The sequence below is a fragment of the Camelina sativa genome, chromosome 1, assembly GCF_030686135.1.
Source record: "Camelina sativa cultivar CO46 ecotype springtype chromosome 1, ASM3068613v1".
Classification (NCBI taxonomy): Eukaryota; Viridiplantae; Streptophyta; class Magnoliopsida; order Brassicales; family Brassicaceae; genus Camelina; species Camelina sativa.
In genome coordinates, this window is record NC_141880.1 from 14425093 (window position 1) to 14447821 (window position 22729).

The 22729-nt window shown below is 36.2% G+C and overlaps 1 long non-coding RNA gene and 2 pseudogenes across 1 annotated transcript; 1 reads left to right on the plus strand and 2 right to left on the minus strand.

The window, feature by feature from the left end:
• The first annotated feature begins 936 nt into the window (after window positions 1-936).
• Window positions 937-1215, plus strand: LOC147949923 (uncharacterized). Its single transcript, XR_015556524.1, has 2 exons — window positions 937-1029; window positions 1144-1215. It is a non-coding gene; the product is annotated as an uncharacterized LOC147949923 (long non-coding RNA).
• Window positions 1216-9541: 8326 nt separating this feature from the next.
• LOC104708466 (F-box only protein 8 pseudogene) lies at window positions 9542-10753 on the minus strand (annotated as a pseudogene).
• Window positions 10754-20053: 9300 nt separating this feature from the next.
• LOC147949924 (uncharacterized) lies at window positions 20054-22238 on the minus strand (annotated as a pseudogene).
• Window positions 22239-22729: the final 491 nt, after the last annotated feature.

The window sequence follows — 22729 nt, forward strand, 5'->3', positions numbered from 1 at the left end:
ATCTTTCCCGTTTGGAATGTTGAATTGCTCATTCGATTAGATAAAATATACAGTGTATGTGTATGATTTTTTAAAAAATTTGGATTTTTTTAATTGTTATTTTAGTTGCCGTTTAAACCCTAGAGAAGCTTAGTTAGTCTTCGTCGGAGAAGAAAGACAAACTCCGATGAGGACAAGCGGTGACGTTTACGGAGCAGATGTTGTTTCAACAAGACCTGACAAAAAAATATTGTTCAAAGATGATGAAGAGAAGCTCCATGATTCTACTTCTAGCCCAATGAGAAATCGCCAAGAAGATTCGAATACACGTCCTGGTCTCAAAGACTCGTCAAGGAAGAGACTGATTCTGGTTCTTCTCTTAAGAACACGACCACCACTACCACCCCCATAAACAAACCAATTCACTACACAGATCAACAACAAGCCGAGCTTCTCAGGAAACTTGATCCTATTAAAGTTGAGCTTCTCAACAAGCCGAATCAGATAGTGGTGCTTCTGATTGGTCCGCCAGGAAGCGGCAAATCGACGTTTTGTGACACCGTGATGCGTTCCTTTCTCCGCCCTTGGTCTCGCTTCTGCCAGGTTTCTACTTTTTGTTATTGCACAGAAGCTGACTGATGAAATTCCTCAACGAGACTAAATTTGCGAAAATTGCAAAACTTTGTGCTATCATTTTGTTTGAGATTTCATTTTGTTTAACTTACTTCAGGACATTATTAACAATGGCAAAGCTGGAACAAAGGCTCAGTGTTTAAAGATGGCAATAAGTTCCCTTAAGGAAGGCAAAAGCGTTTTTATAGACAGATGCAATCTTGACAGAGAGCAGCGGTCTGAGTTTGTTAAGCTTGGTGGTCCTGGCATTGAAGTCCATGCAATGGTTCTGGAGCTTCTTGCTCAGGTTTGTATTTCTAGATCAGTTAAAAGAACAGGCCATGAAGGAAATCTACAAGGCGGTAGAGCTGCAGCTATTGGTAAGCTTCGTTCCGAAGGTGGTCTACACTGCAATGTTATAGCTAATGCTACTAATTGGTAAGCACTAAGCCACTAAGCATCCATTAGTTTCTTGTTCTTCAGTAAAATACACCAACTTATTGAGTAAGGATACATCTTCCATTAGTAGCTAATTTTGTGAGCTATGTGCAGGCGGCTTAAACCTGGAGGTGGGGTGTGGATGCAGCAATATTCAAAGCTGCTGGTCCTGATCTCGAGACTGCGACAAGAGTACGAGCAAACACTCTTCTTCCTGGAAAATCTGTGGTAGTTCCTCTTCCTTCTACTTGCCCTTTACACAATGCAGAAGGTATTACACATGTTATACATGTTCTAGGACCAAACATGAACCCAGACCGACCAGACAACCTTAACAACGACTACACCAAGGGGTGCATTTGGATTTCTTTTGGTAGGAATTGTACTTGGGTATGTAAAACATTGATTTATCTATTTTCAAAGTTATGGCTGATTTACGGTTGAGTTACAGCTGAGTTATTTGGATTTGAATTTTTAATTTTTTTTTAATAAAAGTATTTATCAAACAATTGACTGATATGGCTGAGTTATCGACATAAACGGCTGACTTATGAAATATTTGTAAATTAGAATTATTATAACTCAAAATTAAAATATAGAATGAAAAAATGAATATTACAATCATTATAAGCAATAAAATGTAATAATTATAGACAAAGATTGATTTTTACACAGTCTAATCAAAATGTGTAAAACTTTCAAAACATGACATTTAGGGCTTAGGGTTAGGGTTAGAGTTAGGGTTAGGGTTTGAGGTTTAGAGTTCATATTTCCAACATTAGGGGTTTTAATATAACAGGTTTGTTTTTGTTATATTGTGTTTGGTTTAAAGTGGTAATTTGGATATACTAATATGATAACCATTTGAAAATTAAAAAAATTTTGAAATTACTTTTCGGTTATTTTCGGTTATGGGTCGGTTAGATGAATATATAACCATAAATAATCCAAATGTTATCCAAATTAACTGATAGCAAGCCGAATATAACCGTAATTAACCGAAAATAATAGAAAAAATAATTTCCGGTTCGGTTCAGTTTGGTTGGTTATTTAGTCATTCTAGTTTGAGGGTTGGCTGAGTTATGGTAAAGTTATGGCTGAGTTATCGTTTAGGGTCTTCTCAATAATATGAAATCGTATTCTTCTTTCTTTTCTGGGCCTTTTGTTCTGTCAGATTCCTAATAAGTATTAAAACGTCTCTCGATATTACAAAAAGTGTTGTTAGGGAAGCGCGAAAAATCACTAATTCTGTGTCTGCTCAAATCCACACGCATAATAAATTCATAAAGTGGGCTTTTCATCACAAGATATTATTGCAAATAATTAAATAATTATTATTCGAATTTAGAATTTAAATTTTCTAAAAGTATTTCTCCAACAATTGAATATTAAAATTATTATAACTCAAAATTTAAATTTAGAATGGAAATATGTCTATTATTAGGTTAACTGATGGTTTCCCGCCAAAATATCGCTTTACGGCTGAGTTATAATCATTACGGGAAAACGAAAGGTCATGTGACGGCTGAGTTATAGTGAGTTATGGCTGAGTTATCACAAGAAACAATCTGAAAGTAAATGGATGATATATATGGCTTTACGGCTGAATTATAATATTTACGGGAAAATGAAAGGTCATGTGACGGCTGAGTTATAGTGAGTTATGGCTGAGTTATCACAAGAAACAATTTGAAAGTAAATGAATGATATATATGACTTGATGACTGAGTTATAATATTTACAGGAAAACAAAAGGTATGTAGATTCTACTTTCGAGTCACTGCTTAGCCGAATCATACTTCCTCTAGCTCCACTAGTTTCTGTAGACTCTTTCGCCGAAAACTCTACACAGAGACGTAGCTAATCGGTTTTTCATAGCCCCAAAAAACATTACAACTATCGATCATTGCAGACAAAAACTGGTGGAGTATCATGCGCCATTAGTTTCAGTGCCTTGTTCGAGAACATGTAGCTCAGCTTTAGCTCATGGCTAAATGCGTCCAATCCGTAGTCTTCAAGAACAAGCTTCACAAGCTTGTCGTGTGTTGTTCCTCCATTTATTTGCACAACTATACAACCTCTATCGTCGGTGTTAAATACATATCTCTGTGTTTTTACCCAATTACCGGAAATAACTAGAACTGGAACTGGATCCATGAAAGAAATTGAAGAACAAGGTGAAGAAGAAGTAGAAGAACAAGGTGAAGAACAATGCGAAGAAGAAGTAGAAAGAACTAGGTGAAGAAGAAAAGTGAAGAAGAAGTTTAAGAACAAGAGTCGAACGACGTTTCGTATTTCCGGAGAAAAAAAAGATGACATGGAATGCTGACATTGATGCTGCGTCCGACGTGGCAAGTCAGCCATCAAACAATTAATAACTCAGCCTATATAAAACTCAGCCACAACATGAAAAACATTACAGTAATTAAAAAAACATTACAGTAATTAAAAAGCAAAAAAATTGCTGCCAAATTCAGCCGTAACTGAATAACATTCTAGTAATAAATTTTTTGTTAATAAGTCAACCGTCAAATGGTTGAGTTGTATGATAAGTCAGCCTATCACGACTAAGTTGTACGATAAGTCAGCCTATTACGGTTGAGTTGTACGATAACTCAACCGTAACAGTTGCTCATAAGTCAGCCGTTTTTCATAACTCAACCTGTCGGAAAATGGTAATTCAGCCGTGTCGTAGTGATAACTCAGCCAAACTTTTGACAACTCAACCATCGGGTGAAAACTCAGCTGTAAGGACGGCTGAGTTATAGCATAACTCAACCAGATTTTAATAAGTCAGCCGTAAGGACGGCTGAGCTATAGCATAACTCAACCAGATTTTAATAAGTCAACCGTAACGCTTGGTTGAGTTATGCTATAAGTCAGCCGTCCGATCTTATTCAAATGTTTTTTTCTATAACTCATCCGCAACATACCTATAACTCAACCACAACATTCATCTGTAACGCATTACAGCTGAGTTATGGTAACACGTCAGCGATTTCTGACGTGGGGTCTGACGTGGCAATGGTATTTTTGTAATAACGTTTTTTCCGGTAACATAAAGCAAGGGCACACTGGGTATTTTGAAAATACCCGAAATATTGTAGTAATAAAATCTTTTTTTTTGGATTCTGGTAATATTACCTAATTTGGATAACACTTGAGTAAATCACCCTATAAATATTGCTAAAATTTTTATTTCATTTGGTTTAGTTTATTCAATACATTCTATATTTATGTTATGATTATGTGGAAATCATAATAATTCCTTTGATTATTTATTTTTGATTGCCTAAGAATCATCAATTCCAAAACCAAGTTTTTAATTAAGTTAGTCTTATGAGATTGAATCAAATAAATGGAAGCCAAACGATAAGAAGATTGAATTTTTTCTTCGGGTTTAATTTCTCTAACTGTTGTAGCCATTTTCTTTTTTTAGTTGATTTGATTTCCTATTTTATCATTATTCTAAAATGAAACTAATCTAATTAGTAACTATGAAGTTTCAACTTTTGTAATTTGTATATAACCTAAAAAATGATTCACTACAAGAAAACAAGCCTTTTACGATGGAAGAATTCATAGCAAATCCCTCGCAAATAGGCAAAAACGACGGAATTGCGAGGAACACACTTCCCTCGCAAATCGCTTCTCGCAAATTGGTTAACATCGCAAATCCCTCGCAAATTTTGCGAGGAAAAAAATGCCGTCGCAAAATCAACGCAAATTGCGAGGGACAATATCAATAGCAGATTCCTCGCAATTTGGTTCAAGCTAATCCCTCGCAAATTTGCGATGGATTTGCAAAATTTATGTCCGTCGCAACAGCTGAGATTTGAATTAGGAATTATTCATTTTGTAATTATGCTTATTTTTAATTATGCAAATTAATTATGATTAATTTCTAATTAGGCAAACTAAAATTCATAATTAGCCAAAAAAAAACTTTGAATGAAAACTGAAATTAAACTTGTAATACAAAATGTTGTTAAAATTACATAAACATAATAACATAAGTTCAAAACATGAATCAAACACATCTTCTGAGTATACAAACACAAGTTCTCAGATACAAACACATAAACATAAGCTGAAATTGAAGAACAAGAGATCCTAAGTTGGTCTCGTGATACCTCCTGCTCCGGTCTCAGGTCCGGTATCTCCTGCTCTGGTCTCATTGGTGGCAGCAGTCTCAGGTCGGGGAAATCTTGCAGCAAATTCAGGGTCCTTCTCACATAGATAATCGAAGTAGGCATCGTAGCAATGCATCTTCTGAGTATTTTGTTGCAACTTCAATGCATAATCTTCTAGCTGAGTAGACTGACTCGCAAGAACAGCTTCGGCCTGAGAAAGCTTCTCAGCTAGAATGACTGGATCTTCAGTCGGAGTAGGCGTCAGAACAACTTGAGCTGAAGATGCTTCAGTTTGCATAGTACCGACTCCATATATCCTATTTTTCTTCTTCGGAGCAACCTGCAAACAACAAAAAAACAGAGACACAATGTGAAGTTCAAAGATATAAAACAAAACACTATGTAAAGTTCAAGAATTTACCTCAGCAAAAATTCGGTTCTTCATACTAACTGACAATCCGCCAGAAGCACTACTCTCTATGTTGTCCCCTGAGCATAGCCCAGTTTCAGCCTCAGTTATCCTCGATGACACTTCATGGTATACTTTCTCAGATAATCCATCCACAAACGACCCATCAGGTTTCCTATGAGTATCTTCTAGGACTTTCAAGAAATCAGGAAGTGCCTCACCAGTAATCTCCGATTTAACAAAGATATGAAACAACAAAGTATTAGACTAAAGCAAGAATTTATAGGTAATTGTACTAAATAACTAACTAAACGTACTTACATGTTTTCATGCACGAGCTTTAAAGGAGGTCTGACCAGACTGGTGTTTATGCATTCCAGTGCCATCAGGATCACTGTATCGAGCATTTCGACTATTGATGCTCTTTTCCTCAGATTTTGGTTCACACCAAAACTTGACCAAGCCGTCCCATACTGTCGGATCAAGCCACCGCGGCTTTGCATCATCACCTTTTACTCTCCACTTAGACTTCCACCGAGACACTTGATCAGTCATTCGGGTCTTCAACTTGCTTTCAAACTCGGCTCGAACTCTCCCATTAATGGACTGGTCCCAGTTATATGTTTGCTTGTAAAAACATAACATGAATCAAAATCAGAATCAAGTAAGTAAAAACAAAATCTGTAATTTAAACACATCAACAAACATTTAACTTACCGCAAACGTTTCAAACCACCGGTTTACAACCACAGCTGGTGTTTGGGTCCAATTGGCATGAGCTCCTTTGAAATCTCTTTCAAAGATGGCCCGAACAGTAGCAGCAACCGAAGGATCCTCGTCAAACCTACAAAACACAAGAAAAAAAGGAATGAGGATCAATGAAAATATATCTAAAAAATTAGACAACCCTAACTACATTCTTACCATAGAGTATCCGGAGGGCGTTTAGGGTCCAATTTCTTTAAGCTAGCACGACCGGGACTTGCAAGTAGCTCTTCCAAAGTAAAAAAAGAGATCTGAGTAGACTCATCGTTGACACGCGAAGTCGATTGCTGTGGTGGAAGATGATCTTCCACCGCCGGTGAGGTTCCTTGACGATTCTCTTGGATCACCGGTGAGGTTCCTTGCGAGGAGGCGGGAGAAGCTACCCTTGGAGCAGAGGCAGAAGAAGGTAACCTTCGAGAAGGGATGGGAGGAGATAACCCTTGAGAAGATATAAATCTTCTGTAAACGTTTTGGCTCCCAGAATGATTTTGGTTCTCTTGTGAAGACATCTAAAAAACAAGTCCAAAAAAACTAAATTAAAACCCTCAAATTCAATATAATTAGAACCCTAAATCGAAAAACCCTAAATCTAAACCCAAAAATTGAAATAAAAACCCTAAATCGAAACCCAAAAATTGAAATAAAAACCCAAAAATTGAAATAAAAACCCTATATCGAAAAACCCTAAATCGAAACCCATCTAAAAAACAACAGAAGAAGAGAGAGGATGAGGAGATTAGCCGGAGAAGGGATGAGAGGAGGAGTAGACTAACCTGAGAAGGGATGGGAGGAGGAGTAGACACCGGAGAAGAGATGAGAGGAGGAGTAGACAACCGGAGAAAGGATGAGAGGGTTTGTAGGCAACCGGAGAAGACAACCGGAGAAGAATGAAATCGGAAGAAGAAGAGAAGTGTTTAGGTTTTGTCGGCTGCGGGTGTTGGTTTGAGCTTCGCTCAAACTAGGTTTTTTAGTTATATAGGAAATTAATGGTGTCGCAATTCCAAAGCAAAATTTGCGAGGGATTTACTAGAGTCCCTCGCAAAAGCATCGCAAACAATAATTATTATAAATTTTCTTCTTTAGAGTTTTTTGCGACCAAATTGCGAGAGAACGTAGCAAATCCCTCGCAAAATCTTTAGGTTTTAGGATTTGCAATTGTCATTAGTGCCCTATCTTATATTATAAATATTGAATTATATCAATTTAATAATTATTAGTAATGTAATTAGTCCTAAAGGTTAAGGTTCAAGGGTTTAGTGTTGTTATTTGCGAGGGAATTGCTATGTATTGAGTCCTTTGCAATGGATATGCGACGAATTTGCTATGGCTCTAGCAAATCAGTCGCAAATTTGTCGCAAACCTTGAATATCTAATTTGCAAAAACCATCAAAATAATTGTAACAAATTAGTCAAATTAACTTTCAAGTATATTATAAGGTCCAATGGTGTCATCATACTCTTTTCTATCATCAAACTTTCCAAAATTGTCCAATTTTGCATCTTACTCTAAACATGATGATGTTCTACACTATATTACATATATGTTCAATACATTGAGACAAATATTTGTCAAATTGTTCAATTCTCTAACAATTTTGTGTTGCACTGCTATCTTTGATTAATAGTTTTGGATTCATCTTTTTTAATCATTAATAGTAATGTAATAAGTCTTTAGGGTTTAGGGTTTAGGGTTTAGGGTTAAGGGTTTAAAGTTTTTTTTTGCGAGGGAATTGCTATGTTTTGAGTACTTTGCGATGGACTTGCGACTAATTTTCTATGCGTCTAGCAAATCAATCGCAAATTTGTCGCAAACCTTGAATATATAATTTGTAAAAACCATCAAAATAATGTTAAAAGTTAGTAAATTCACCTTATGAACACATTCAAATGTATTTCAGAATAATTCTATTAAGTTTTGTAATATTTATAAAAACTTATTATCCTAACTTTGCAATGGATTTGCTATGGCTTTCGCAAATCACTCGCAATTCCATAGCAAATTTGCTATGGAGTTTGTTCTCGCAAAATCGTCGCAATATTGCGATGGATTTGCGAGGAAAGGGACCTTCCCAGCGAATTTGTCGTAAATGCGTTGCAATTGAGCAGCGGATTTGCGACGACTGAGTTCCTCGCAAATTTGCGAGGGATGTGCTATGGTTTTTTATTTTCTAGTAAATCCCTCGCAAATCTATCGCAAATTTGCGAGAGCTGTACTCCGTCGCAATGTGTCCTCGCAAAAGGCTTGTTTTCTTGTAGTGATTATTTTCAATATTATATATTTTTTTTTCAAATTGCATAGGTTCAAAAAAATCTTTTAACATATCTTTCTAATCAGATATTGATAAAAATCATCAAATTATCTAATTTCATTTTAAAATGTGGTATTTTGATTCTTCAATTTTTTTAAATTATTCATAAAGTTAAATTATTGATACTATAATGTTTCATTTTTGAGTATTTGGTTTTCGGTATTTTAAAATAGTACACATAATAATATCATTCCACATATATAAGAAAACAATATGTATCTTGGTTCAGTTCAATTTCGATTTGGTTCTCGTCTTTTTAGGTTATTCAATGAAATAAGTATGTTGCATAGACCATATAACCTGCTCTAGTCCTGGGCTAAGGAGATGTACTGGTTTGATTTGAGGTGGAGGTGGAGGTGGTGGGCCGCTGGACGGCGGCCGGCGATCAGAGGTGGATGTGATAGTTTAGGGTCATAGTTTTGAAAATATTATAGAAAATATAGACAGTATAAGCTTTCATTGGTTACTATAGTCAGTCAGTAAATTATTAATTTTTTTTTGGGTTATACACTGCAATTCTTCATAATGATATGTAGCGAACCAATTCTTGTATGTTTGGGCATATTCTAAGTTTGAATTTAACAAGTTCGCTCTCCGCCCGCGATCTTTGTGGTGATATCCATTAGGACCATTACTCCATGTGTTAACTGGCTTCTTTTGAATTGTTGCTTAATCTTTTATAAACGCCTAAATATGTCCTAACCCATTTGTCTTAATGAATTACAACTAACATAGGATGTGTTAAATAAAGGTAACTTATTAATATGTTCCTCTCAAGTTCACTGTGATTAAACCAAACTTGTTATTTAGTCTCTTGCTATCTTTATAAGAAGGCAAAAGACATAAGATAAAAGAATGAAAAGAAAAACAAATTAAAAGATAAAATAATTAAAAAATTATCTGAAAATCTTATTCTCAGATTCCAAGTACCTGATGCTCTCACTCGGGTGCATGAAATCCACGTCAAAATATGTGATATCTTCATCGTTATTAAACCAGGAATCCGGTATCCCTTTGATCTCATTCCTTTCTAGATTATTCGTGTATAGATCATAGCACAAGATGTAAAAGGGAGAAATCAAGTCTCGCGGAAACAAAATAACCTTGCCTTTTAGATTTGTACCTCTCATTATCAAACGATTGGTAATGACTAAATGCATCTGACAAGGCTTCAAAACCAAAGTCTTCCTCAACCATTCTTTCTTCGTCCAATCTTCCACAACTCATAGATCCACGGTACCTGTCTCTTTTAGATAGGTAATGTCAAAGACAGCTACTGTTCCACCATAATCTATTGGAGACAGTACTGTCTTCTCAAGTCTAGTTAGCTTCTCTATCTTCTCACCGGCCCTCCAAGGTACTTGCATCATATCAAATCCTTCGGACCTGACATCGAACCTCACAAGCACACATGTATATGTATCAGTCCACGCACAATAATATATAGCTCCTTTCATACATAATGCTAATATATTAGGATCATGAGGATGAAAATCATTTGCAACGCTTTTCCTTTTCCACGAGCCACCACTTTCTAGAACATACACCCAATACTCAGACCTTTTCTTTCCCATATCCTCTACAAAAATTGTGCAGAGTAGTTTATACTGATCGTTTACAGGATCGTGGCCCATGTAGTATTGGATGGTATAAGGATCATTATGAAGATCGCGACCCTCAGCTATGATATCAGATTCTTTTATAACAGGTATGATATAAAGTTGTCTGGTTGTAGGGATATAGATCCGCGCATTTAAATAATGCATGAAGCAAATAAAGCCATGGAGAAAGCGTGGGTCGAAGCCTCCCATCGTACGGACAGTCAGATCCTGGTCGAATTCTAAGGTAGAAGGAAACGGGCTTGGAACGGCTGATGATAGGAGCAGAGACTTGGAATAGAAGCGGCGGTCCATTAAAGACATGTAAAGACGAGGTTGAGATGGGACCGTAAGGAAACGGTTGCAAAAATCTCTAGAGGACAAGAGAGATAACCAAAACTTCGAGACACTCTTGAATTTCAACAAAGATTCCGCAGGTAATCTCGTCAGAATCTCGATCAGGAGATCCAGAGGGAGGTATCGTGCGTCCCAAGTTATAGAATTATGCATTGCTTCTTCTTCTTCTATAGGAATCTGTGGTGCAACCCTATTTTATGTTCGTTGCGTCGCTCTTCCTCTACCTCTTCTTCTTCTCAACTTTATTCTCTCTCTATTCTGTAGTATGGCAGATGCTGCAACACGAAGAGACAAACGCACCATAGTTAGTTGTCCTCTTCTAATCGGGAGAACAGAAAAAAAAAATTGAGAGACGGCCACTGGGATTATAAAGTTCGCTGGCAATACGACTATTCCTTATTATACTCTTTTCCGCTGGCAATACGACGTCGTTAGTTTCTATTCATGATTTTATTCTTTTATATCTGTTTCTCTAAAGTTTTTTTATATAAAATATTTCATTAATCAATCAAAAATGGGTATGGACTTGCGGCCCAAACACATATACGAAAGAGGTAAAATAAGATTGGAGAACTCGCCGAATACATGAGATTGGAACTGGACGGTTGAATCGGAACAGGAAGCACATGCATCTACTATGAGAATTGTCAATGTATATTTTGATATTTACCACACAAATTCCCTGCCCAGCTTTGTGGACATATCCATCTCCCCAGTGAACTGGCTTCTTTCCCTTACCATTATTGATGATTGTCTGTTAATCATTATGTCCTAACCCATCAATACAATAAAACTTGTATGTTTTTCACCAGAGCATGACACATCAGCTTTAGCATTCAAGCTGGTGTTGACATATCAATTAAAATCAATAGCCAATAGAATTATAATAAATAATACACATTAGCATTTTTGTCAGTAATAATTGTTTTTTAATAAAAAAATACAAATGCTATGTTCTTACTGTTAAAACAAATTCAATCGAATAAAGAAAAATGATGTAGAGCATATTCCATCACCACGCACTACCCGTAATTGAACTTCTTACTTTTGTTAACACCAGCACCGTTGGTATGGGATGAAGATAATGTCGGGGATATGGTAGTGAGGAGTTCATATGGGTCTGATGATCTTAACGGCGATGTTAATGTGTTTCCTCTCAAACCAAACAAACTCTTTGTGCAAGAGGTAAGTCTTTCAAATATATTTGTAACTAGAGAAGTCTCTGTTTTCTGGGTTTTTGGTGGATGAATGAGAAGAAAAAAATAGACAAATTTATTAATGATTTTGTTGAATTTTAAGGCGATAGGAGCTGAGTATGGAGAAGGGTTTGAGACTTTTAGACATGATGGTCCTCTCAAAGTGGATGTGGTAAGAGCTTCTAATGCTTTTGAATCTTTTATTGAAGAAGAAGATGAGTGAAGAGGAGGAGGAGGAAATGGACACAGCTTCATCGTTGTCGCTCGATGGATTTGAGATCTGGTAAGTGAAGAGCTGTTCCAACCGAGTGGACTCATTGAGGTGAAGAGTGGAGACGGTGGAGGAGAGAAAGAGGAATCGAGGAAAAGCAAGTCTTCACTGGAGAGAGACATGTCGAGAAGGTGGTGGTAGTCGGGAAGGTGAAGGCGATCTTGATAGTCCACCAAACAGCACCGTCACAATAATCCATGGCTCTGTTCCTTCCTCCACCATCTTCATCAGCTCTTGCAACGCGACTCTCGGCCATCACTTCCGCTCATCTGTATCGTCATTTGTTGCCTGAAGAATCTGGCAAAGAAGAAGATATCGGTTCAGTTATTGGTTGGTAGGATTTCAATTCAGTGTAGAATCAACTTTTAATGGTTTAACATTTTGGTTTAATTTGGATTTTAAGTGTAAACCAATGTAACTCAGACTTGGGGAGATTTAAATATAGGACTTTTGTTTCAGAGAGAAATATGGGTAGAACTTCTCTTTTTTGTATATATAAATCAGGGTTAAAGTTTGGACTCTATATGGCTTGATACGATAGTTTTCGAGGGGGAGAAAATAGCTCGTTTTCCCAGCTTATAAGTTGTAAAGTTGTAACTTGTCATAGCAAGTTCATCGAAAAAAAACCGCTCTCTCTCACTTTAAGATCCGAGAGATTTAAGAGAGAGAAAAACTTCTCTGTTAAAAAATCTATCCGATTTTATAATATATTTTTCTTCCGAATTATATTTTCGGTTGGAGTTTTCTTTGCTATTTTCTCGTTTGTTTAGTAAAAATAAATTATTTGTCTATTGTATAATTAAAATAATAAAAAATATAATAATAAAAATAATAATAACAAAAAAGCAGTCAAGTAGATAATAATTTGCATTGATATTTTTTCAAAAAATTTATTAATTATACTATTTGATTTTGAACAACTTATATTAAATTATGATTTTAAAATAATAGAAAAGTATGAAACAAAAATATTATATAAAAGAAAAAATATAAAAACAATTCCGCGGCCTAGGGTTTAACCTAGTTTGTGTTAAGTCTCTAAATTCACTACAATTAACATAGGCTGTGTAAAATAAAGGTAACCAAACAAAAATGAGTACTGTTCGTAAATATGTTTCCACTTGGCTATCTTTATAAGAAGGGCAAAACACATACTAAATTTCTACCGTCTTAACTAGGGACTAGGGAGGGGCCGGAATGGTAGTGTGGTTTAGCAGCGGTGTTATGAGTCGGGGTGTCACCAATGAATTGCAACGCTTTTTCTAAACCGCGTGATTAAATGTTCATAAAACAGAACTGAACTTCGTCAGAGACGATTGGTCTCTGGTGCGGCAAGTCTTCACAAAACTAGACAATGACACTTTTTCTTCGTTCTTACATCTCTTAATCAACATCTCCATGGCATCAATCACCATTCACCAACATTGTTATCGTCGTCGGCGACATTTTGTAGTTTCTTTGTTACCCGCCTTGTCTTTGTCCGCGGCATAATTCGTTGTCGTTTCTATAATTGTAATCGGTATTTTTCTTCTTGTATAATTTATGAAAACAAAATTTAGATTGGAAACAGTGTTTGGGGTTGATAGGATTATACAATTGTAGCTTTGTGAATTCTTAAACTGTGGTTGTTCGTTTATAGATGGATTTATTAGCTTTTAATTTAATTAAAAACACTTAATATATGTGTTCGACTAAATGTCTAAATGAAATCTTCTACTAGCTAAATGAGTTTTTCAACATGATCATTTGGTCTTTCCCTCTGATTTTTTACACGAGGCTTTTTGATTTTGGGTGTTGGTTTCAGATAAGTTTGTATTATAAAATGTTAAATTGTGATTCTAATGGATTTTTCAACATGAACATTTGGTAGTTTCTCTATGATTTTTAATATAGTTTAACTTAAAACCTATAACAATCATAACCTCTCAGAGTACAATATTTGTTTTGATAAAATCAAAGAAAGCTTCAAGTAACTATATGTACATTTTCCAAACGAAATAAAATATTCACAAAAGTAAATTCACAGTTAATATGATTTTCTTGTTAATCAGGTTTCCTAAACAGAAATTACAAATAAATTTAACTCAGTTCCATAATCAGCCAATGACGCAGGGTAAGTCTAATTTAAAAATACAGTTCCAAGTTTCTGAAATAATTTCTTCACTTTTGAGATTTGATGATCTCTATTCAATTATTTTATGCACTTTTGTTCTTTTCTCTGTTTGAAGCCTTAAAGATGCTTTTCCATTTTGAGTTGTAGAAAAGCCAATCAAAACCTACTAAAGGTATTTCCTTCTATAGCACGTAACTGCAATAAATCTAAAAATGATTATAAAATAGAGTTTTCGTCTGAGGAGCCCCTAAAAGAGTTTTGACAATTTCAAAACTCCCTCACTTTTATGGCCTTTATTTTTGTTTTTTTTTTAAATCGAGATACTGGTGTTTTACTCTATTTTCCAAAGAAAACTACGATATTTACAAAAAAAACCTGGATAGTATCCACCCAACCAAACGAAATCGGCTCTAATACTCGAAAAACTGAATCTTTAAAAAAAAACTCTAAAATTAATGTGTTTAAACCGCTTTCTCTTTATTCGGGAAACTCGAATCGATTTGGGTAAAACTGTAGAACTAGGGTTTTCTCGTTTTCTTTCAATCAACCAAAAATCGAGTAAGAAGATGGTGAAAACAAGGGAAGGGGGGGGGGGGGGTCGTGTTAGGAGGAGTGATCGTTTGAAAGAAAAAAAGATTTCACAAGGAGATGGTGGTTCGAAAGCAAAATCCGATTCACCGGAAGTAGGTGTGTCTGGTTTGAGTCCGGCGACAGTAGGAGGAGAGAGAGCTTTGAGTATGGTGGCGGAAGAAAGTGAAACTCGAGTTTCGGAGGAACCCAATCCGGTGGTGGAAGAAAGTGAAACTCGAGTTTCGGAGGAACCCAATCCGGTGGTCGAAAGAGAAAGTGAAACTCGAGTTTCGGAGGAACCCAATCCGGTAGTCGAAGGAGAAAGTGAAACTCGAGTTTCGGAGGAACCCAATCCGGTGGTCGACGGAGAAAATGAGAAGGAAGGAGAGAAAGCAAAATCCGGTACTCCGGAATCAAGTAATCGAGAAGAAGATGATGAAGAAGGAGGAGATAACGAGAGATCTACTTCTGTGGAATCAAGTGATGGAGAAGAAGAAGGAAACGATGAAGGGGAAGAAGAAAAAGATGAAGGAGAACAAGGTGAAGAAGGGGAAGAAAAAGACGATGAAGGGTGATATATCATGGTTTTTAGGTGTTTTTAGAGTCTTTTGAGTCTTTATAGGATTTAACATGGATGGGAGCATAATGGAGCTAAATAGGAAGATTTGGAGCTTAATCAAGCATGGGGGCTGAGTTACGAAGTTGAGAGACAAGTTCAGAGACTTGCATCGATCGATGCAAGTGATGGTGTCGATCGATGCATCATCCAACAGAAGAACCGAACTTTTCCCACAAGTTTTGAAGATTTACAAATCTGCCCTAAAGTTTTTCATATTTGCATAATTAGTCCCTGGACGTGTTTTAGGAATATAAATAGGATTTTTATGGTCATTGTTTAGACCTAAGCTTTATTTTTCCCTGCAACTTTTGAAGCAAAACCCTGAGAGATTTTTAGAGAGCTTTTGGAGAGAAGAATCAAGACTCCTTCGAGAGAAGATTCAGAACTCCTTTACTTCTTCTTTAATCTCTTTCTTAATGCAATTTATTCAGAAGATGTTTTGTGTTTCATTGATTATGTCTGAGTAGATCTGCTTGTTAGGTTTAGGGTTTCTCATTAGGGATTTCATGGATTATTAGATCTGTTTATTTTGGATTCATTATCTTTCTTGTTCTTCACCATAGGTTGTTCTTAATGATAGATCTTTGATTAGTCATCTGGATTTAGATCTTAGGATTATTGATTGATATGAGAATATAATTGATTTTCCTAACAAAAACCTTTGGTGAACAAAATTACTTATTGCAAAGAGATTTGATTTAGTAATTTTGTGAACTTATCTAAACCTGATTTTAAAGCTGATTTTTAACCTAGAATTTTGCAAAGAGATTTGGATTTTCTGGTTTTAAATTTAGATAATATTTGCAGTGAGAACTGATTTATTTTACAATTGTGTTTAGAGTTCAAGAACGGTGCTTAATTGTTGAATCCTGCTTACTTAATTAATTGATCTGATTTTCCATGATTTCCTGAGAATTTCCCTAAGCCTAGCGTTTATTCCTATTGATTTACAACTCTTTTTATTTTCTGTTTTTTGCATTGCTATTTAAGTTACAATATTTTGGTTTAGCATAATTAAAAAATTATAAATCTATTGTGTGAATCTAGAGTCTTTGTGTATTCGATCCCTAAGTACTACAATTGATCTCTTAATTTGAGAGAGTAGCTCAGGGTTAAATTTGAGAAAACGATGAAGGAGAAGAAGAAGAAGAAGAAGATAAGGGGGGAAGTTCGAACTCGGCAGGTAACTCGAGAAGGAGTTCAAGCAAAAGTGAGAGGGAGCACGAGGAGCACAACAATGCAAGTGTAAGTACAACTAGTCTGTGTCATTCAGAAGTGAATTGGAATTTGAAATCGATCTAGTAGAACTAGTAGAACTGGTGTAACTATTGGGTGTAGAACTAGTAGAACTGGTACAACTAGGTGTTGTAGAACTAGTAGAACTGGTACAACTAGGTAGTGTAGAACTAGTAGAACTGGTAAAACTAGGTGGTGTAGAACTAGTAGAAGTGGTATAACTAGTTGATGTATAACTGGTAGAACTCATGTAAAACTGATATTGTTGCAGGAATCAGAGTAGGAAACAGAAGCGATGCAACCTTTAGGAATGCACTTCAAGCCTAGTCAATACAACAAGAGAATCAAGCTATCGACAAGGTGTCATATTTTTGAAACATCCACAATTCAAGCACATTTTCCACATGCCAAGGGACCCAAACCACAAGCTTATGGGAATGTGGTTGCTCTTACTTCGAACAGCAGAAATTGAAAAAAAGAAGGAAGCATGGTTTGTTGTGAATGGTGTGCCTATCCGTTATGGTCTGAGAGAACACACGTTGATATCTGGATTAGATTGTCGGTGCTATCCACTTAATTACAAGGAAGCCGGCAGTAACGATTTTCGAAGGAAGTATTTTTTACGAAAAAAGGTTAGACTTCAAGATGTGAGGGAAAAGCTAAAGGTAATGCAACCAGGTCGTACTCGTGATAGGTTGAAGATGGCGGTTCTCTACTTTTTAGGAAGCATCATTGTAGGCCATACAAAAGACTTAGGAGAAAAAGCTGCGGGTATTGATGAGTTTGTTGTAAGAGCAGTGGATGATCTAGATTTTTGTGTGTCTTTTCCTTGGGGGAGATTATCATTCGATAACATGCTAGAAGAGATTTCCCATACAATGTGCATTTTAAAGGGGTCGTGAAGAAAGAGGATGCGTTATGGCCTGTTCCAGGTTTCTGTATTCCATTGGAGGTTAGTTAGTTTAAAATTTGAAGTCTTTTCATTGTTTATATTTCTTAAAAGTGAAGCTGATTTTAGTTTTTATTTGTGTTGTGTAGTTTTGGGGAACACTTACATTGACGAAATTCCTGAGGCGGATGAAAGTTGTCCTAGGATGTGCAGGAGGAAATTTAAGAGTATCGGTCAAAAAGGTTTTCCTCTAAAGGATTTAGGTGATACACTTTGTACAACAACGGTTAGTTATCCTAACAACTGAAATTAGTAATCATTTGAATAAATTGGTTTGTAATGTATCTAAAGTATGTCGTTTACACAGGCAATTGCTAGTGTGATCCCACATATTGATGAAGAAATTCCTCTTCTCGATTTAATCATGGAAGAAGCTGAGAAAGACGATACCCATGATGTCGTAGTTGCCAGTTGGATGTGTCGCCTTCGTAGAGGACTACCTGTACTTTTGGAGGAGATATACACAGCAGATGTGGCTTCTCGTTCAGGAGAAAACGATGGGAATGAGGAAATAGACGCCAATGAGCAACGGAGAGAAGATACTATTGAGTTGGTGTATCTTCTAAGGACCATGAAGGAGGAGATGAAAACCCAGTTCGATAACATTTCGGCGAAGATTGATGGGCTTGAAAAAAGGATCGAACCGTTGGAAGTATTTGTGAAAGAGCAAGAGAAATCAAAGGTAATACTTCGTAATAATATAGTAATACTTGGTAATACTAGAAGATGTTAAACAATATTTGCTTTCATGTCATGCGCCTGGAGATGATGAGCATCTGAGTAGCTCGCAATGAGAAAGAGGGACAAAGAGAAAAAGGTCTAAGAAGTAGTAAAACTATGTTATTTTCTTTGATTTGTCATCGTAGTACTAGTAAAACTATGTAAAACTTCGTTATTTTGTTGGATTTGGGATTGGTAATACTAGTAAAACTATGTAAAACTTCTTATTTTGTTGGATTTGGGATTGGTATTACTAGTAAAACTATGTAAAACTACGTTATTTTCTTGGATTTGTCATTCGTATTTTTGGTAAACCTACGTAAAACTAAACAAAACAAGAGAATTCATAGAAAAATAGAGTAACATCATGATTCAACAAGAGAAGTCACATAAAAGCTAAGAAACTGAACCAACAAGAGAATTCATATAAAAGATAAGAAACAGAAACAGATTCAACAAGTTTTAAAGCAACGTAGAAGATCGACTCAGATAATATCAATCGAAACACAATCTATCCAGGAGATCGACTCGAGTGGAAAGCAACGCCACCTCCTCCCTTAGTTTGGCAATCTCGTCACTCTTCTCCTTAAGTTGCATCTGGAAATTATAGATCTGAGTATGATGGGGTCGAATTCCTTCAATCTCTCCCAATGGTTTTCAACATCCTTCCTTAAGCTTTGGGTTTCTTCTTCAATTGCATCAGCCCAAATTTTACGCCTGTGCAATCCATCATCCTGCAATATATATCAACGAACATACATCATACTCAGATCTCTCAATTGTATTTGATTTAGTTTAATTTACCTTATACTTAACGCAAGTAAACCATCTCTTTTTCTTTGTTTCTGTTGGAGAGATCTCTTCGACGATTTGTTCGCCACATGGGCATATTCGAGGCATGCCCAAATCACCATCGGCTATGGCTTCTCGCAACGCTTCTAACTTCCTCGCCCTCTTCTGATCAGCATAGTATGGGTCGGCCTCAGATTGTTCCATAGTTTGAGAAGGAGAGAAATTATAGATCTAGAATTCGACTTTCAAGATGAGAGAAGAGAAGAAGACTTTCAGTTTCGAATAAAATGAATGAATGAATGAGCAGAAGCTTCTCAACTTTAAGAAAAATCTTCGGTGAAAGAAAGAAAAAACGAAAGCCTGGCCACATGTAAAAATTGTGTGCGTTCACACTGCGTGTTCACACATAGTTTTATCGATTAATGCAGTTGCACTAAACTTACAAATAGTTGTACTTTAGAGGTTTCTCAGTTTTATTAGTTATACTAAACATTAGCAGGACTTTTTTTAGTTTTACAGTTGATTAAACTTAACTAACATACAATTACAAGCTTTTTGCAACTTCATAAGTTAAAACATATAATTCTATAACTTTTTCATGCTTACTTGGTTATTATTTACAAAGTGACATTAAAAGTGTAAGGAAACACTTGTTGAGATTCTTTCATAAATAAATTAAAATTAGTATATTTTGGAAAATTATTCATTTATAGTAGAAACATTTGTAGAACATTTATACAATATGTATTGTCAACACTGGTTTTAGGTAGTAGCACCAATTTTATTATTTTCAGTAGTACCAATTTTACCATTTTTACCAGTTTTATCTTAGTTGTGCCAGTTCTACTATCTTATATACACATATTTTGAAAGAAGAAAACATTAATAGACTTCAAATTAAGTTTCAAATTAAGTTTCAAGAGGGAGTTATGCCATAAAAAGTAGAGATTCGTCAAACCAAACACAATTGATACATAAAGAGGTGAATCAAATATGAACATTACAAGAATCTCCAAATAACAACCATTGGAGTCTTTGTCTCCGGTGCCTTTTATTATGCGTCCTAGGTCGAGTTTTTGGTCGTTTTCCCCCAGCAGATGCATACCTTTTTGTTTTCTTTCTTCCCCCTTTTATTTTCTGATCCGGAGGAATGATCTGCATATCTTGGACTTCATCTAGGACAGCCCATCGAGACTTATCAGGTACTAAATAAATTGTCCTGCAATATGCAATTGCCCACAGCTCCGTCCAACAATACTTAGTACACAACTCATGTAACTCGATATCCTTACCTCCATATTTTTGGAATGTAATGAAAGACGCCAATGCATGCACACAAGGAAACTTTTGTATATCGAAAAACCTGCAACTGCAACTTCTCAATCGCAACTTCACCAAATAAGGCTTTCCGTCACTGTCAATGACATTGTATTCAAGTTCGAAACCATTTAGCTCTGTCACCTTTAGTTTCTCAGCAGTTGCCCATAAATCATGTAAGTAGTTATCCACTAAAGGCACCAATTTATTTGCGACTGATCCAGACACAGCATCTTTCCGATGTTCATTAAACCATTCAGAGAATTTTTTAAGTATTGCATCAAGCATGGGTATCAAGGAGTACCTCCTTGCATCTTTAAATACGTTGTTCATCGATTCAACACAGCTGCTTGTGTCTAGATTGTATCTATCTCCTGGAAAAACACATCTTGCCCATCTTTCTTTCTGGGTAGATTCTTCAAGATACTTAGCAGCAGAAGGATATCTTGTCATAAAAGAAGCGTAAGCAATGTTGAACTCAACCACTGTGTAAAACCTACTACACTCCATGAATCTCCATGCAACAACGTCTTTGTTGACGTTACTAGCATAACCTTTCACATTTTGGGATAAATGCCATATACAAAAACCATGATGAGCCAGAGGATACACATTAGCTATGGCTTTTATGAGACTTGTATTTCTGTCAGTCATAAATACTATTTCAGAAGAATCCCCAACAACGGTTTTCAACATCTCCAAAAACCAATTCCAACTTGCATCATTCTCACCATCAAGAACACCAAACGCCAAGGGATAATGGTGACGGTTAGGATCTTGAGCCGACGCAAAAACAAGAACACCCTTATATCCGTTCTTTAGAAAAGTTGCATCCATAGTTATAACTTTCCTCATGACTTTAAATCCTTCGACGCTAGCTCCCAAAGCTATGAACAAGTACATGAATTTATTATTCTCATTGCAATGCACATATGATCTTGTACCATGATTAACCTTCTCTAACATGTGCAGATTACATCGCAGCATCTTGTAGCTTTCTTCTGGGCTACCTTTCAAATCAGTAACAGCTTGTTTTTTCCCTCTAAAAGCTGTGGAATATGATATATCAACACCTAAATTTGTCTTGACAAGATCCATGATAATTTTCGGAGGTGGAGTTTCCATTTGCCCTGGATAATCACCATGTAAAAGAGAAGCAACTAATTGTGGAGTGCCTTGTCTCTTACTGTTGCTTGAACTTTGACTAGCCCGAGAGCATGTATGCATCTTGTTGTGCCTTCTAATCGAGAAAATACATGTACCTCGAATCCTACCACCTCGTAAACCCCAGTTACATCCTTCTTTAGGACATTTGACCACAAACGTACCTTGTCCGACTTTTCTATTTCAAAACTAAAACAGTTAGCGAATGAAGCTCTATCCACCACATCTTGCAATGCCTTCTTGTTTGAAAATTCTTGAGGTTTAGTCAGATCCAAACCGTCATCCCATGGTTCAATATACTTACACGGTTCTACAGTAGGTCGTGGCTCAATATATTCGTCACCTTCATCACCCTCTACAGCCTTTTCTTTGCCTACGTAGACAACAATGGTGTTAGGTCCGATTTCACCATCCTTTGGTCCACTATGGGCACTGTGGGCACTATGGGAACTTGCTCAGGTTGTGGTTTGGAATGGATGACATTTACAATCAACATACATCTTCGCTTCTCATAATTAACGGAGTCTAGATAAACATTAACATCCTCATCATCATTAAGCTCACAATGCTCCACTGTTTCTACCAGTAGTGGCTTGTAGCTCAGCTGCAACTGAACGTTACTTTCAACAAACCCAAGCTTCCTTTGTATCCTTGCTTTTAACATCAACAATGTTATATTCCTCTTGGACATTATACTATACATGCGACCTTCACATTTAAAATGTAGGCTGACGTTCTCGCATATTGTATCCTGCCTAACCAACCAATATAAAAAATCATAATTAGTACTACAACTAGTTTTACTAAATATACCAGTATTACCAGTTTCACCTTCTCTCTCTCCTATCAAAATCGAATTGAATTGTAAACGAGTTCTAATCTCCTTAATTCACTGAAATCGAAAGCCAAATCCCTTTCCTATCTAATAAATAGCTCAATCGACCCATAAACCTTTGTAAAACACCCAATGTGCTAAGTTTTCTTCGATCTAAATCCAATTGAATTTATAAATTTACAAATAAAAAACAAATTCAACCAAAAGTTACTCTAATGTGAAGTAACACACCTGCATTTTGAAGAACAACTTGATTCAACTCGAGTTGGTGAAGAACGCCAGCAGTAGGAGCTCCGACGACGGAAGAATCGCCGGCGGCTGGGTTGAGAGGTGAGTAACCAGGTCGG